Genomic DNA, 19,089 nt, shown 5'->3' on the forward strand with positions numbered 1-19,089 from the left:
TTAGTTAGTGAATTTAGTTGTTGGAATTAAGTCAAAACTAAACTAGTTAACGTTAAAAAGTTGGTAAGTTATTTAAATAAGTTAAAATAAATAATGTCGTTTAGTTAGTGAATTTAGTTGTTGGAATTAAGTCAAAACTAAATTAGTTAACGTTAAAGAGTTGTTAAGTTGTTTAAATAAGCTAAAATAAATAATGTGGGTTAGTTAGTGAATTTAGTTGTTGGAATTAAGTCAAAACTAAACTAGTTAAAGTTAAAAAGTTGTTAAGTTGTTTAAATAAGTTAAAATAAATAATGTCGTTTAGTTAATGGATTTAGTTTTTGGAATTAAGTCAAAACTAAACTAGTTAACGTTAAAAAGTTGTTAAGTTGTTTAAATAAGTTAAAATAAATAATGTGGGTTAGTTAGTGGATTTAGTTGTTGGAATTAAGTCAAAACCAAACTAGTTAACATTAAAAAGTTGTTAAGTTGTTTAAATAAGTTAAAATAAATAATGTCGTTTAGTTAGTGGATTTAGTTGTTTGAATTAAGTCAAAACTAAACTAGTTAACGTTAAAAAGTTGTTAAGTTGTTTAAATAAGTTAAAATAAATAATGTGGTTTAGTTAGTGAATTTAGTTGTTGGAATTAAGTCAAAACTAAACTAGTTAAAGTTCTAAAGTTGTTTAGTTGTTTAAATAAGTTAAAATAATAATGTGGGTTAGTTAGTGCATTTATTTGTTGGAATTAAGTCAAAACTGAACTAGTTAAAGTTAAAAAGTTGTTAAGTTGTTTAAATAAGTTAAAATAAATAATGTTGTTTAGTTAGTGAATTTAGTTGTTGGAATTAAGTCAAATTTAAACTAGTTAAAGTTAAAAAGTTCTTAAGTTGTTTAAATAAGTTAAAATAAATAATGTGGGTTAGTTAGTGAATTTAGTTGTTGGAATTAAGTCAAAACTAAACTAGTTAAAGTTGTTAAGTTGTTTAAATAAGTTAAAATTAATAATGTCGTTTAGTTGGTGGATTTAGTTGTTGGAATTAAGTCAAAACTGAACTAGTTAAAGTTGTTAAGTTGTTTAAATAAGTTAAAATAAATAATGTCGTTTAGTTGGTGGATTTAGTTGTTGGAATTAAGTCAAAACTAAACTAGTTAATATTGTTAAGTTGTTTAAATAAGTTAAAATAAATAATGTCGTTTTGTTGGTGTATTTAGTTGTTGGAATTAAAATTATCATTATTGTTTGTGTAGATGGATCCTGATCGTAGTTGGATTTATAATAGAAACAATCTTGGTCGAGCAGGTATGATTCCAAAATTCGCAGAAGGTGTCACTAGATTTATAAATCATGCAAAGACACTTGATGATTTTTTAACTTCAAGATTGATTAGGTGTCCGTGTGTTAATTGTGAAAATGTGAGATATCATACAACAGAGACTGTTGCTATGTATCTTATGATGAATGGATTCAAACCAGGGTATACTGTTTGGACTAGTCATGGTGAGGTTGAAAGTGAAACTATGTTTAATAACTTTGTTGTCGGTTAAAGTAGTAGATCTACCGAGCATAATTATTTCCAAGGTTCTAGAGTGTCAGATATGGTCGATGATGCTTTTGGGATGCATTTTGATTTTGAACAAGGAGAAAATGTAGCAGAAGCTCCTAATGAAGAAGCAAATATCTTTTATGAACAATTGCGTGATTGTAGTAGTCCTTTGTTCAACGGGAGTCAACACTCTAAATTGTCTGTTGCAGTTAGATTGTTAAGTATCAAATCTGACAATAATATTTCTCAAGGAGCAATGGACTCTATGATAGATCTTATAAAGGAACTAGTTGATCCCAATGTAGAGATTCCTGATTCTTATTATAAAGCAAATGCATTGGTGTCTAAATTAGGACTCTCCTCGATAAGAATTGGTTATTGTGAAAAAGGTTGCATATTATACTATAAGGAGGATGTCAATCTAGAGTCTTGCAAGTTTTGTAGTCACCCTCGCTATAAGACTGGTTCTACCGGAAAGAAACTTGCTATTTAGGCGATGCATTATTTACCTCTTATACGAAGATTGAAGAGGTTGTATGCATCAAATAGCTCTGCTTCTCATATGAGATGGCACTAAGGGTGGCAACGGAACCGGGAGGTCCCGGTACCGGTTCCGGTCCGTTACCGGTTCCGTCTCGGTTCCGGATAGTACCGGTTCGCTCCGGTATTGTACCGGTCCGGGAGGGGTAACGGGACGGAAATCGGGATTTACCGGTCCGTCCTGGTCCGGTTAGTCCCGGTTCCGGTCTGGTTCGGAACAATTTTTTTTTATTTTTTTTTTAATCTGAAATTTTAAATTTTATAGCCGTTGGGCAACGGGTTTTGGGCCCCACCAACGGTTCTTTCACCCCCATAACCCCATTTTACACCTCCCTACCCCCCAAACTTTTTTTAATACCCCAAACTTCTTAAAACTATATTTTCATCCTTTTTTTTTAACTATAAATACCCCTAATCTTTCATTCTTTTCACTCACAAAAATATCTTCTAATCTCCCTACTCTCTACTCTCTAAATTCTCTTATTCTCGTTAAAATTACGAATTTGATCTTTGGAAATTGGAGCTTCAAAATTCAACTTTCAATTTTCGGCTTCTGGTCATACACGTCTACTTTTTTAAGTAGACGTTTGGTACATTCGTTCCAACTGACTTTTCATTTAGTTATTTATTTGTTTGCATTTAATTATTTATTTTGTGAGTAATTAATCTCTAGTCTCTACTTATTTAGTTATTTATTTGTTTAAAACTTTGCTAATCATTTTCGTATTATATATAATTTGCTCACTTTTTATATTTGAATATGGATTTCGGAAAAAACATTATTGAAAAGGGTAAAACAACCATAGTTAATTCGTTCACTAATTTATCTAGCTCAAAATCCAAGAAAAATAAAAAAAATCAGTAGTACTTCTCAATCTAAAACTAAAAATACTTCTCAATTAAAAATAAATACGGATGATTATACGCATGTTGATGAAACTGTTTTTAATATTGATAGTAATAGTGGATTAGATCCTTATCATGAACATTTACAAAGAAGATTTGGTAATTTTGAAGAGGAATTACCTGAAGATGATGAACATGATGATGTTAATGCTTATGTTGATAGTTTTGATAATAATGTTGATGAATATGATGATGATTAAACTGAGCCACCGTCGGCTACTAGTCCCACTCCCAATCCCTCTTCCCCGGCTCCCGCTCCCTTTCGTTGTCCTGCTCCCATTCCCCCCGTGCATCCTAGGACTAAGGTAGAACGCGCTAAAAAATCAGTTGTGTGGCAATTTATGACTCAGAATGAAGATAAAACACAAGCTATTTGTAATAAATGTAAACATAGAATGAATCATAAAACTGTAGGAAAACAGGGTGGGACGGGACATTTGGGTAATCATTTAATGTCATGTTGTAAAAATGAATTTTTGCATACTAAAGCTGTAGCCGAAGCTAAAAAAAATGGTACCACCCTTCCTGAAAATGTAGGAGTAGAAGGCTCTAATATGGTCCAAACACAATTAAATCCTTCTAATGTTTCTGGTTCTAGTATACAACGGTCATATAGTAGAGAAAAAGATCTTGAAGAATTAGCTAAAATGATTGTTGTTATGGGTTTGCCATTTAGTTTTGCTGAAAATCCCGATTTTATTCATTATATTCAAATTGTGTATAATCCACATTTTAAAGGTTTTACTTGAAATACAATTAAAAAGGCTATCTTTGATTATCAAGCTCAACATTTTCAATATCTTCGTTGTTTATTTTATTATAACAATTGTAAAATAGCTATTACTTCTGATATGGGCTGTAGTGTAAATGGTAATGATTATTTCACTATTACTGCGCATTGGATTGATGAAAATTGGACTTTGCAAAAAAGAATTTTAGGTTATAAATGTCATGAAATTCATAAAACCGGTAGTTATATAGCTCAAACAATTATAGATGTTTTGCAAAACTATGGAATTTGTGATAAAATAAGTAGTGTCACATTAGATAATGCTTCTAATAATAGAAATGCTGTTGAAATACTAAAACCGTCTCTTTGCCCTATTTATATTGATGGTTTTCATATTAGGTGTGCTGCACACATATATAATTTGATTGTTAGAGATGATATAGCAATGTATGATGATGGTTACACAAAAGTTGAAACTGCATGTCATTTTATTTTTAAATGTCAACTTAAGTCTAGACGTAGAGATTTTGAAAATCGTTGTCGTGAATTTAATCTTCCACCTAGAAAAATTCCAAAATCAGTGTGTACTAGATGGAATTCCAAATCCGAGTAATCCAAAAATCAAGATTGATGTATACTTATAACCTTTGATTGATGAGTTGAAATTGTTGTGGTCTGAGGGGGTAGAAACATGGGAAATTTCTCATAAACAAAATTTCAACATTCGTGCTACTTTACTGTGGACTATTAATGATTTTCCTGCCTATGGAATGCTATATGGATGGATGACCGCTAGAAAGTTAGCATGTCCCTACTGTATGGAAGATACTAAATCATTCACATTAAAACATGGCCAAAAAAATTCATGGTTTGATTGTCACTGTCGGTTCTTGTCACCTGATCATGAGTTTAGGAGAAAGAAATATGCATTTAAAAAGAATAAAACTGAACGAGATGGTCCACCCCCAATATTAACGGGTGATGATATTTCGGAAAGGGTTCAAAATTTTCCAAAGGTAACTGAGGAACCACCGTACAAATTTGATAGATATGGTGTTGCACATAATTGGACTAAACAGAGTATATTCTGGGAGTTACCTTATTGGAAGGATAATTTGCTTAGACATAATCTTGATGTCATGCATATTGAAAAGAATTATTTTGATAATCTGTTCAACACTGTAATGGATGTGACTGGCAAGACAAAAGATAATGTTAAGGCGAGACTTGACTTACCAGAACATTGTAGACGACCGGAGTTGCATTTACAGAAGTCTGCCAACAACAAGTTACTTAAGCCCAAGGCTAGTTATTCATTCACAATGGAACAGAAGAGAAAAAATTGTGAGTGGGTGGAAAGCTTGAAAATGCCAGATGGATATGCCTCAAATTTGGGAATGAGGGTTGACATTGAGCGTGGAATATTACATGGGATGAAAAGTCACGACTGTCATGTTTTCATGGAACAAATACTTCCAATTGCTTTTTGTGGATTGCCTGAAAACATATGAAAACCGATGACAAAGATCAGTTTGTTCTTCAAAGACTTGTGTTCCAGAACATTGAGAGTAGAGAATCTGGTTCGGATGGTCAAAAATATCGTTGTTATTAGTAATAAGTTGGAGAAGATTCTTCCACTTGGGTTCTTTGATGTGATGGAACATCTTCCCATTCACCTTGTTCATGAATCCATACTGGGAGGTCCAGTCCAATATAGGTGGATGTATCCTTTTGAGCGGTAAGTAACTATAACATATTTATTCTTATTTCATAAATCGTTCATATATCTTTTGAAATTATATATCTAATATAAAATTTTACAAGAGCATTGGCAAGTTTAAAAGGGGTATTAAGAATAAACATAGGGTGGAGGGCTGTATGGTTCAAGTATATCTAGCTAAAGAAAGATCCCACTTTTGTTCTTACTACTTTGATGATTATGTGTCGTGTTTGAGAAACAGACCTAATCGACATGATGATATTGGGAATGATCCTGCAGTACAATCATTATCAATCTTCAACCAACCGGGTAAGGGTTCAAAAAAACGTACATTGGGCAAACCTACCGAAAAGGAGAAAAAATCTGCAGAGCTTCATGTCTTGTTGAATTGTCCAGAAGTCCAACCCTTCTTAGAGTAAGAAAATTAAATATGTAAACAACATATATTCAACTCCGATTTTATTAAGGAAACTACCTATATTTTCAATGTGATTCTACAGTTATTTTGTGAGCCAATATGGTCATGATCAAGTGGTTCCATCATTTATAACGTGGTATACTAATTGGGTAAGTGTTGTAATATATACACCTATTAAGAGATTAGTGTACTCTTCTTTCTACTAACATTGCTTTTAATTTACTAACGATATATAGGTCTACAATTCAGAAAATGCCGCCACATTTGATCAATTTTTCAAGGATATTTCTTGGGACCGATTACAGTTCACACAATGTCCCAATATAACGTAAATGGTTTTAAATTAGCCACAGAGAAACACTCAAAGAATAAGAAAACTAATAATAGTGGTGTTTGGGTTAAAGGTGATGATGGAAATCAAAATGAGAATTTTGATTATTTTGGCGTCCTACAGGAGATTGTAGAGTTGGAGTATTCGGGTTGGCCAATCAAACGAATAGTACTTTTCCAATGCAAGTGGTTTGATCCAACTTCAAGAGGTACAAGGGAGCTTAAGCAGCATAATATCATTGAAGTCAAGTACACTAGGAAGTATGAGGCTTATGATTCTTTTATTATTGCACAGAATGCTAAGCAAGTGTACTATGCTCATTATCCGTTGCGTAGGGATAAGTCTGATTGGTGGGTTGTAATCAAAACAAAACCGATGGGGCGAGTGGAAGTTGAGAATGAATTGGATGTTGCATATCAAAATGAAATATCAAGTGTTCATCAAGTAGTGGATGCTGAGTTAGAAATGAATTTAGAGCATCCTGATCACATTTTAGAAGAAGTTAATAGAAAAGAGTTAGATATGCCAACAAATATGGAGGAGGATGAGGAGGAAACTTTCGAAGAGGATCAATGGATAGATGAGGAGGAAACTTCCGAAGATGATGCATGTGAATGGATAGATGATGAAGAAACTTCCGAAGAGGATGAATAACAATTTGTATGTTTAGTTGGTGGATTTTTAGCTATTCATATTTGAGTATACTTCATATTTTAGTAGTTTTAACTTTTGTTCTACATTGTGAAACACTATTTAGTAGTTTTAACGCATCTTGCAAGATCGATTTGTGTCCATCTAGTGTTGATATTAAGCTTTAATTTAGGAATAATGTGTTTGTTAAGCATAAGTACCAACACTAGTTGATCCTATTGATGACAAAATTAATTTTCTTGCAAGATCGATTTGTGTCCATCTAGTGTTGACACTTAGCTCAATTAATGACAAGTAGCTCATGAGTCATGTCAAAGAATCCTTAGAATTGCAGAGTTTGATACATAGAAAAAGTTCAATCTCACAAGTTACAGTTCAATGTAAGCCTCTTACATCGATTTTTAAGTAATGTAGGTAGATATTTTGAAACATGTGAACACACATTCCCTTTATTGATCATTGAATTTGCAGAAACTAAGTGTTGTGATTGGAAATGGAGAAAAAGAGTTTAGGGACAATATTACCACTTCTTTGAAATATAACTTGTAAATTGAACAACATTGCAACAGTTTTCAATAATATTACGAAGCAATTTGAATGATAGATTTTGGGGAAACTCATGTCCACCTCAGTCTGCCCATTTTGAGCTAAAAGCAATTCCAAAAGCCAAAAAAGTTAAACATAAGCTAAAGTGAAATGCCCCAGGTGAAAGATAAATAACAATTTATATGTTTAGTTGGTGGATTTTTAGCTATTCATATTTGAGTATACTTTATATTTTAGTAATTTTAACGTTTGTTCGAGATTGTGAAAGACTATTTGGATTAAGCCTTATGTTATGATAACTTTGTTTGATATATTTCTTCGACATTGTGACATTATTTTGTACTACTTTGTTTTAATCTTTATATTTAATTGATATAGATGGTAGATAAAGACAAGGGTAAATAAAAAAAATCCGCTAATCCAAAAAAGAAATTGGCCAATGTTATGAGAAGGCCCACTGGGGTCGTGATATCTGATGAGCCCTCTCGAGTTAATATTTCAAAAAGAGCCTCAGTTTAAACTACTCACTCGGCACACCAGTCACATAATGCCTCTACTCATGTGGCTCCACAATCTGGTTATACTATATCTACACCCACTGTGGTACCTAGTTCGGGTTACCAAACATTGCAGGGCTATTCACATCTTGGTCGTGGGTCTACCATACCATCAATTAGTGCTAGTCAATGCAATAGTTTGAATACTAGTAGTGGATCAATTGGACTTTCCAATCTTCATCTTGAATTCAATGGCTCAGAGCCTAATACTCCCACCACCCAACACTCAGATGCACATGGTCCTCAGCCAGGTGATAGAGACAATTTTCGGAGACTCGTCATCGAGCCATTAGGATACAAGTATGATTTAATTATGTTTCATCTTTCATTTATCTGTTTATATTTTAATTGATTAATTATTTTTTGTTTACTCTACTTCGTCAATGAACTCGTATTTCAGCTTACATCCGGATGTGGGTATGGCTATGATTATTTTAAAGTGCATCGGAACTCACTATAATGGTGTGTATCCGAATTGGAGTTCGATTCCACTTAACACCCAAGGGCAGATGTTCAACGAATTTAAGGTAAGAATATATATAAATTAAATTCACATCATATACATTTAAATTCTCTAGTCATTTGAACAATAAATATTTATTTATTTTCTATTACAGAAATATTAAGTATGGGCTCCCGAACACGAGGATGACGTTCAAGTGAACTTAAAGCTTACAGCTTCAAAGTTGCTTTCTAGCACATTTTGTGATTGTCGAAGAGAAAACAGAATTCCTAAGTTTATGTTACCGGATCGATGGGCTCTGTTACTGAAACATTGGAGTATTGATGAAAAATTTAAAAAGAGGAGTGAGATTGGGAAGATGGCTCGCGCATTAGAAAAGGGAGGCTCTTTGCACACTTGTGGAGCTATTAGCCAAGTTACTAGGAAGGAAAGAACGGTATACTTTCTTAATTTAGTAAAATCATTTTTTTCTTTTTTGATAAGTACTTTTTGGAGATTAATGAGATCAAATTCTATATATGTTATTTGCAGGAAAAAGAGTTGGGTCGGAGGTCAGAATTTTAAAACTACAAAAATAAAAATACCGACCTCCGGATGTCAGAATTTTAAAAACACAAAAATAAAAATATCGACCTCCGGAGGCTAGAATTTCAAAAATACAAAAATAAAAATACCAACCTCCGGAAGTCAGAATTTCAACATTACAAAAATAAAAATACCGACCTCCGGAGGTCAGAATTTCAAAAATACAAAAATAAAAATACCGACCTCCGAAGGTCAGAATTTTAACATTACAAAAATCAAATACCGACCTCCAGGTCAGAATTTCAACATTACAAAAATAAAAATATCGACCTTCGGAGGTCAGAATTTCAACATTACAAAAAAAAATACCGACCTCCGGAGGTCAGAATTTCAACATTACAAAAATAAAAATACCGACCTCCGTAGGTCAGAATCTCAAAAATAAGAATACCGACCTTCGGAGGTCAGAATCTCAAAATGCAAAAATAAAAACACCGACCTCCAGAGGTCAGAATTTAAAAAAAAGAATATTCCGACATAAAATAAAAACTGACATCGAGAGAGGTCGGTATTGAATAACGACCAAGCTTTTTCCGATCTAAGCTGGGATGTCGGTATTTCAGGGAATACCGACCTCCGGAGGTCGGTATTTGTAGGTCGGTATTCACTGTTTTTTTAGTAGTGTTTATGCATTGCCCACAAGAAGAACACTGGAAGTAGTGCTACGCGTTGTTCAATTTTTGAAAGGAAAACCTGGACAAGGTATATTATTGCATAGTTCATATGATTTGAAGTTATATGGATGGTGTGATTCAAATTGGACAGGTTGTCCTTTACCACTACGATCTCTCACTGGGTGGTTTATTCTCTTAGGTAATTCACTATTATCTTGGAAGACTAAGAAGTAGCAAACGAACAGATCTAAGGCCACCATAACTTGTGAATTAAAGTGGCTAAAGGGAGTTTTGTCCAGTCTAGGGGTGACACATCCTACTCCAATAATACTATATTGTGATAGTCAGTTAGCGCTGCATATAGCAAAGAGTCTAGTATTTCATGAAACGATGAAACATATGGAAATAGATTACCATTTTCTCCGAGACGAGATAACGAAGGGCAACATTCATCCAACATATGTTTCCTTTAAAGTGCAACTCGCTAATATTTTTTACAAAAAGCATTAGGAAAGCATCATTTTGACTACGTTCTTTGGAGGTTGGGAATTCAAAATCTTCATGCATCAACTTGGGCCGTGGGGTATTAAGCAGAGATCTATGTAAATATAGTAACTTTAAATTGTGTATCTAATTTTGTGAGAGATGTAATATTCTATGGGATATTATATGATATATTATAGGAATAAGATATTCTCATAATATCTTTAGGAAAAGATTTTAGGAGTAGGAGACTCAATCTCATGTGTATATATATATATATATATTCTTCTTTTCTTGAATGAGAAGGCAAGTCAGATTCTTCAAACACTAATCACTGTTTTATATAAGTCCCTATCCCCGAACATTCCCTACATAACATGGAGATAACAAATTATATTACCAATACTATAGAATAATCTTTTGGAGAGAAAGAAGTTGTAATAAATGACAAGGTCTCAAAGAGAAAATAAGATTTTGAGACAAACAAAAAAATAAGGGCTCGCTTTTCACTATCAACTCGCTTGAGGGCATAAAAGTGATACAAGTATGCTTCATTTCGCTTCTCGGTTGAAGAAACAAAGCACATGATTGTAACAACCTTCTTTAGCACTTAAGTTTACACAACTGCGGCACCTAGTCATTTTAATATTGAATAACAGATATCGAACAAAAATAGATTTAATACTTTAGAATCACATGTAAAAGAATAGGAATATAGTTTTGAAGTTACTTTAGCATTAAAGTTCATACAACTGTGGCACTAAGTATGCTCTACAAATCTACTTTGAAATACACAATCCCTTCTTATGCTTTCTTAAATCACAAATAAAAGAACAAGAAGATGCTTTTGAAGTAAAAGAATTTAAAGTAAGCTATTAATATCAATTTTGAACAATATATTAAAATATCTTACTTGTTTCAACTTCTTGGATGTATGATTAACCATATCACTAGATTGAGAAACAAAACTCTTAGTGGCTTATTTCTTCTCTATGCCAAAGATTTAAGCCTTCGTCCTCGTTCCTTTTCAATGGCACCAGGCACAACAAATGTATATTTGATTGTACTCATCATAGATGAGTCAGCCTCATTTTCATTCTTCAATTGTTTCATCTTGAACCTGCAAGGATAGACTAAAAGGACTTTTGATATAGTTGACTGATAACCAATTGTGTATCTATGTTATGGTAAGCATTGATAGACTAAAAGGACTCTACAACTTAGTTTTTACTCTTTTGTATGTTTTGGTTTTTAATTCATAGCACAAAGAAAGTCATAATATATTATACCGAATTTATAATTTACAATATGTTACATTAAGTTTTTGGGATAAACGTGTGAAGCACGTTCCCAGAACTAGAATTAGTGATAAGGAGAACTAGAAAGGTTAGCCCCTGCCTCTCCCACATTAAGTTCGACAATACCCCGCTACCTACTAATCTTCTACCCTAATCCTCGACATCCATATCTTACTATTTAAGGTCATGTCCTTAGTAAGCTAAAGGTGTGGTATGTTCTATCTAATTACCTTCTCCCAATTCTTGTTCGGCCTATACCTACAACTCCTAACTTTTATTACAACCAGCCTTTCACACCTTCTTACTAGCACATCCACACTTCTCTTCACATAATTTGAACCATCTCAATCTCATCTCTTTCATCTTTTCCACCTCGGAAGTCACTCCCCTCTACAAAACTACCCTTGAGTCATAATTGTAGGGTTCAAATTTTTGTAAGAAGTAAAAGGTTATGATGGCAATGAAAGATGTGAAATCTCCTAAAGTTGAGGCACCTTTATAATGTTTACTCAAAGGTTGCATTTCATTACTTCAGTATACAACCTTAGCTAGCAAAAAGTTTGTGGTAGGCACAGTTCTCAAAAGCCGGATGATATTAGTTTGTGATTACCTAGGATATATTATGTTGTGTTTACTGTTTTTATCTCGAATAGTTTGAAACTGAGGCATAGTTATAATTACTGTTATTGCCTCCTTGAGTGTCATCCCCATGGTCATACACAAACCTAATCATGTTATTAGTGTTTAAGAAAATGGATCTTGGGCTCACAATTAAGCTAGCTCATGAGATAAGAATTCTCTAAGACCATATAAATAGACAGTAACCATTCCCTCAACTAATTTGAGTCGATAACATCCTCCGGCGCACAAGCCTGAATAGTTGGAGGGCGGACTATATAACCTAGGGGCCAACATTGGGTTAGCTCATAAGGTGATGATCATGTCTTACTCTGATACCAAGAACAAGAACATCTATGACTCTAATACCATGTGTGCTAACAATTTATGTGTTTTTTAATTCAGGTTAGAAGTGTTTATAATTCGGGTGGTTTTTTAAATTACACAGATGGCTTTTAGAACTTTGGCTTTTAAAAAATTGATTTAACTAATGATGTGATCAAATCATAATTGGTCATGTGTAAAAAACGATTTTGCAAAATTGGAGTTAAAAAATAATAGCATGGATGAGCTTTTTCTCAAAGTTCGATGACAGATTTGAGTTTTTTCCCTTATATTTTTCACACTGTCAATACATATAAAATTTAGATTAAGAGAATCATAGTCAAATCTTTTTATAAAGGTCCCTCGTTATAAAGACATTTCATTATTCTAACTTAATTTTCTCCCGAATTAATTTTTATGTTATATTTTACTTTTATATAACAACATTAATTCTATCGATAACAACAATGACATTCATTATAGAATTACACTCTTTATAAAATTACCCATTTATGACAATCATACTCAAATATTGTGTAATAATATTTATAAGAAATACATTATGTAGAAGATGAATACAAAACTATTGATGAAGAGCCTCAACATTTTGCTACATGCGGTAAGATAAAAGAGTCATTTGTTAAGATCTTAAGCAAGATTCAACGTAAAGCTATTGAATATCCTTTTGCTGAAAGTTTGGACAAAAATATCCATCAATTCAAGCGATATGCTGTCACTAAGAGACTAAAATTTGTGAAACAACATGCGCAATTATAGTATTCTCACATCAAATTTGATATATTTAAATTTTTAATTAATTTTAAATGCATATACTCTTTAGATTTTAATTCTTTGTTATTACGGTACAATTAATTTTGAATTTATTAGTAATATATTAGTCTTTTGAATTTTTATATTAAATTTTTAATTAATACATTTAAATTTGATATATTAAATTTTTAATTAATTTTAAATGCATATACTCTTTAGATTTTAATTCTTTGTTATTACGGTACAATTAATTTTGAATTTATTAGTAATATATTAGTCTTTTGACTTTTTATAAATGAATAAGAAAAATAATTGAGATTTTAAATTTAACAAGTAAATTATTTTCGTTTATAACATAAAAAGTAAAAATTAAAATTAAAAATTGCATGTTTTTATTTATAAAAACTAAATAGATCAAAATGTCAAATGTCACTATAAGTATATAACAAGACCTTACTATAGCAATCATAAAACTTTCAGAAAAAAAAATACTAGTATTGTAGAGAGATTTAATAGATACATATTTGGTTGAATTTTCTCTTGGCCCTTTTCAATAGAATCAGTTATAGGTGTGAATTAAGTCAAATATTTAAGTTAATCCTTAAATATATATGACCTAATTTATTTTGATAAGACTTATAACTAATTTCTCAAAGAGATTTAATAGATACATATTTGGTTGAATTTTCTCCTAGTCCTTTTCAATAGAATCAATTATAGGTGTGAATTAAGTTAAATATTTAAGTTAATCCTTAAATATGGACGAATTTATTTTGAGGTGAAGACTTATACCTAATTTCTCAAAGAGATTTAATAGATATATATTTGGTTGACTTTTCTCCTGGCCCTTTTCAATAGAATCAATTATTGGTGTGAATTAAGTCAAATATTTAAGTTACTCCTTAAATATGGCCTAATTTATTTTGAAGTTAAGACTTATGACTAATTTCTCTAAAAAAAATTGCATTATTTAAATTAGGTAGCTCTCATGAATTGAAATTGTCAATGAGATATTAATTGAGGATAATATACAATTCCTCAAGCCTTTGTTTCATTAATGATGTCCAAACTAGAAGATCCTATTCAATATATTAATTTTTTAAAAAAGTATTTTAACAATAAAGAGATAATATCTGATGTATAAGTTATTAGGTGTACACCACAAAATTTATATCTTACCTTTTATCGTGAACAAGTAAAGATGGCTGACGGAGCGAAATGGTTGTGAAGTAAGCCTACGTAAACTCACAAAAATTTCAATTCATTGTGCTTCACAAAAATCCGTCCTGCATAAACTCACCCTACATAATTTGCTTTAGTTAGTTGATATTTTTATTTATTATTATTACAAAAACCTAACACTTGTAGCTTCAAAACATGACTAAATTTCTCATAGCCAACTGTAGTTTTAAATCAACCTGCAATTTGTCTTGCCTTGTATTAATTATTAGTAAGACTCTCAATTCGTCCCATCCCACCTTGCCCACACCGCATAAAGTCAAATCTGGCCCGTTGCCATCCTTATGAATAAAATTGTATATTTATGTTGTGAGTTAGGTAAAGGACGAGTCCATATTTCATATAATTCCGAACTTATGCGCCAATAAGAGTTAATACATATAACGACGACATACCATTATGATTTCATAAAATTAAAGAAATTTAGAGAGGGTGAATGTACGTAGACTTTATCATTATATTTGGTGGTATGTGTGTGTGTGGGGGGGGGGGGAGGNCTATTTGTTTACAATAGATTTTCAATCTACAATAACACACTTGGTGAAATTTGAAAAGGGTAGAGTGTATGCATATTTCATCACTACCTGATAGAGGTACATAGGTTGTTATCAAAGACCCTCAACTCAGGTGACACATATCAAAGTAGATTTTTCATTGAAAAATATTTAATGACTATTCCTATAGATTTTTTACTGATTGAATTAGTGAGCAAAGAAAAAATGTTCAGTGGTTATTTTCAATACTTTAATAGAAATCTGTTTACCACTATGTGTTTTTCCAGTGAGCTGGTTTGGTGTAGATGTTGTGAAAATTTCATGTTTTATAGCACAAAATTTGTTTTGGTTCGCGATTGGAAAAACTTCAGTTTCTAGTAGTGAATTGACATGCTAAGGAGTTGATTCTTGTGTAGTTGTTTGTCAATCATAAATACTACTTATTTTTTTACTGAGACCTACTAAGAACCGGATTCTTTTGTAGATGTTCATCCATCATCGAAACTAATTTAAGCTCACTTCAACATACGCGTACGTATATGCAAAAAAACTAATCTGATTTTACTTGTTTAGGCAATGTAAATTTAGATAAAGACTTGAAATAATACAACACTCCATTAGATTCATTTCTAAGCTTGCTTTGTTGCAACAAGATGTACGATTAGTCCGAGAGTGCTTGAAAACAGAGAAAACAATAAAACCTTTTTTATTCGGTCATTAAAAAGTCAGACATTTCTTGAGTAATAACCTAGAGTGATTTGACCCCTTTGGCACCTTTTTCATTGTATCCCTCTATCCTTCAGAGATGGAAGAAAAAATACTCTAATTTTAATATATAGTTGGGCTCAAGAACATCAAAAAAAGGTGGGGAAATAAGAATTGTCACGATAAAAAAAGATGTCTTTTTATTGTGCAAAATTTTGAAGTGGTCGCAACATTTTTTTTTCCTGATAAACACGTAACTATAAACGAAAATGTACAAAAGTTTGGCCAAGTATTTTTTTTAAGTCAAATGTGTTCATTTAAGAGTATTCCGGTAAGGCGGAATAGAAATAGGATGGGTGTCGGGCTCCAAATCTATGGCAAAATCAATGTCACGATCTGGAGGTAGGCCAGGTAGGTCTGTAGGGAACATATCTACAAACTCTCCAACCACAGGAATTGAGTCAACTGAAGAGCCCTCCCTACTCACATCTCGCACATAAGCCAAATAAGCTAAACACCCAGAAGCAACCAACCGTCTAGCCCGCATAAAAGAGATGATCCCTGTCGGTGTGTGACTATAAGCACCCTGCCACAACACCGGGGAAATGCCAGGCATGGCTAAAGTAACAGTCTTGGCGTAGCAATCCAAGACCGCATGGTAAGGGGATAACCAGTCCATGCCTAGAATCACATCAAAATCAACCATATCTAGCAAAATAAGATCAACTCTAGTATCACAACCCTGGATAGTCACTAAGAAAGATCGGAATATCTGATCCACTACTAAGGACTCACCTACCAGGGTCGAAACATGAACTGGCTCTACCAAAAACTCAGACCTCACACCCAATCGTGGAGCAAAATATACAGATACATACGAGAATGTGGACCCGGGATCAAATAATACTATAGCAGGCTGATGGCATAATAAAAGCGTACCTGTGAAAACATCGTCAGATGCCTCAGCAGTCGCCCTGGCCGGGGCTGCGTAGAAATGGCCCTGAGCACCTCTGCCCGATGCATCTGATCTACCACCTAACCTGCCTCCCCGAACTCCGCCTCTGGTACCCTGTCGGCTGTCCCGACGACCCTGGTCCTGACCACCACCTCTAGCTAGAGGGGGCACTGCTGAAACTGGTCTGGGTGCAAGGGGAGCTGGTACAATCGCTCCTCCCCCTCGCCGGGGGCACTCTCTGGACCAGTGGTCAAGAGCACCGCAATCAAAACACCCCGAAGCTGAACGCCCTGAAGTAACCCGACTGCGGTAGGAAGGGAGGGAATCTGATCCCCTCGAACTCTGGCCCGTACTAGGACCACCCTGGTGATACTGGCCTTCCTCAGAAGCAGGTAATGCCGCCTGAACAGAACGACTGAACTGACCCTGCTGGAACCTCTAGTGGGGCCTATCATAGGAGTCTTTCCCTCTAGTCTGGGACCCGCTGTAGCTGCCCTGGTAGCGTGCCCTTTTATTGCTGCCCCTTGGGCCTCGCGATGAATATGCTCCATGGATCGGGCATGGTCAACTATATCAAGAAATGAACGGTCGGTAGAAACTAAATAGTCTGTGTCAACCCTCAGATGGTACCGCAACCCACGTATAAAACAACGAACTCTCTCCTCCTCGGTGGGTAGGATCATGGTAGCATGTCGAGATAACTCATGGAACCTCGTCTCGTACTCTGAGACGGTCATAGGGCCCTGCTCCAATCTGGAGAACTGATCACGAAGCCTATCCCTGACGCTCCGTGGAATGAACCGGGCCAAGAAAGCCTCTGAGAACTCACTCCAAGATACAGGAGGCGATCCAGCTGGCCTGGACTCTCGATACGAGCGCCACCACTGCCTGGCTGGCCCACGAAACTGATGAGCAGTGAAGTCGGCTCCTCTCGACTCCAAGAGGCCTAATGACTGTAGCTGCTCCTGACAAGTGAGCTGGAACTCGTAGGCATCTTGCCCCATCGCCCCTGAGAATATCGGCGGTGCCAACCTCTGGAATACCCCAAGCATCTTCTGCTCGCGCAGTGGCATCTCCCCGTCCTTTAAGTCTGACACGACAGCCACATGAACTGGTGGCGGCTGAACCTCTGGTGCCGCTGCGGCAGGCTGACCCTGCGGCGCTGGAGCTGGTGCTGCTGGGACTGGTGCTGGGGCTGCTGGGGCTGGTGCCTGTCGTATCTCCCCAATAGCTGCTAGTATCTGAGTCAGCAGAGCATGAAGATCTGGAGCTGCAGCTGTAGCTGGTGCAGGTGGTGGCTGGGCTGGCCCCGGCCCCACCGGCTGTGGAGGTACAAATGCTGCCTGAGGCTCCTCCTCCCTATCTCGGGCTGGTGCTACGGCCCTGCCTCGACCTCGGGGTCGGCGTCTACCCCAAGCTGAGGCTCTGCCTGCACACCCGGGTGCGCCACCCCTGGCCGCGCCACCTCGCGAGCGAGCCAACCTGCGAAAGAGTGAAACAAGTGAGATTTCCAGAAATCAATAAGACACACGATGCACGAAAGCGAAACAAAAGAGGAAATTTTCCTAAGGACATCCTGTAGCCTCCCGAAGATAAGTTACGGACGTCTCCACACCGATCCGCAGGACTCTACTAGACGTTAGCTCTGTACAAGTGAGACCGATAAACCTGGGGCTCTGATACCAACTTGTCACGACCCGATTTCTCAAGTCATGATGGCACCTACTATAACCCACCAGCAGGTAAGCCAACCCGTAACCCGGAACAATAAGTAATGGGTGTGAGGGTAGAAACTAAACAAGAGTAGACAAATAACAATATAAACAGGAGGAAGCAAACCAAAAACATATATACAAATAAAGATCCCTCCCAGAACCTGGAAGTCACTAGTACAGAGCTACTAACAAAATGAGTACAAGTCCCAAAAGTAGACAACAGAGACTGGACTGTCTCGAAAGGTAAAAGACAAGTCTATATATACAGATGGAGACTGAAATAGTACAAAACGCCGTGTGCTCACTCCCGTCTCCGGATCAGTCTGCTCCAAGCTAGATCAACGCTGACTACTAGTGCCCGGACCTGCATCACGAAATAGATGCAGAGTGTAGCATGAGTACCAAAACAACAGGTACCTAGTAGGCATCATAGGTCGACTGAACTTGAAAAGTAAAGGCAATATGAAAAGAAGGAATAATACAAACCGAGGGTCAAGTACTAAAATCTAACTAACGAAGGAATGCACACAAATGTACAAAGAACTAACTAAAGTAATCTATAAGCTAACTACACCTAACTGGACCACCATAAGCCAGAAGGTACACTCGTGCGCAAGTTAAATAAAAACCCGAACGGACTCCCATAAGCCCGACGAGTACACAGAATAACTATAACTAACAAGAATTGCATATACGAACCCAAGAACGAAGAACATCGAACCAGAACCTCAACCCTAATTAGTAGAATCTGACAGTACGGAGGCCGGACCTCGAACCGGATGCTCACAAGAAATACCCAAGTAACCAATCACAAGTAACAAGTATAAGAGGCCGGAACTCTAACCGGATACTCTATATAAGTATCTGGGCAATAGAGGCCGGACCTTAAACCGAATGCTCTA

General features: G+C 35.3%; 2 protein-coding genes across 2 annotated transcripts in view; both read left to right on the top strand.

Moving 5' to 3' along the window:
- The window catches only part of LOC125862054 (beta-amyrin synthase-like), a 513,447-nt gene that overhangs the window by 481,897 nt on the left and 12,461 nt on the right, over positions 1 to 19,089 (top strand). The window lies entirely within an intron of this gene.
- LOC125862056 (beta-amyrin synthase-like) overlaps positions 1 to 19,089 on the top strand; it is a 511,253-nt gene that overhangs the window by 480,636 nt on the left and 11,528 nt on the right. The window lies entirely within an intron of this gene.

The sequence above is a fragment of the Solanum stenotomum genome, chromosome 4 (genome assembly GCF_019186545.1).
Source record: "Solanum stenotomum isolate F172 chromosome 4, ASM1918654v1, whole genome shotgun sequence".
Lineage (NCBI taxonomy): Eukaryota > Viridiplantae > Streptophyta > Magnoliopsida > Solanales > Solanaceae > Solanum > Solanum stenotomum.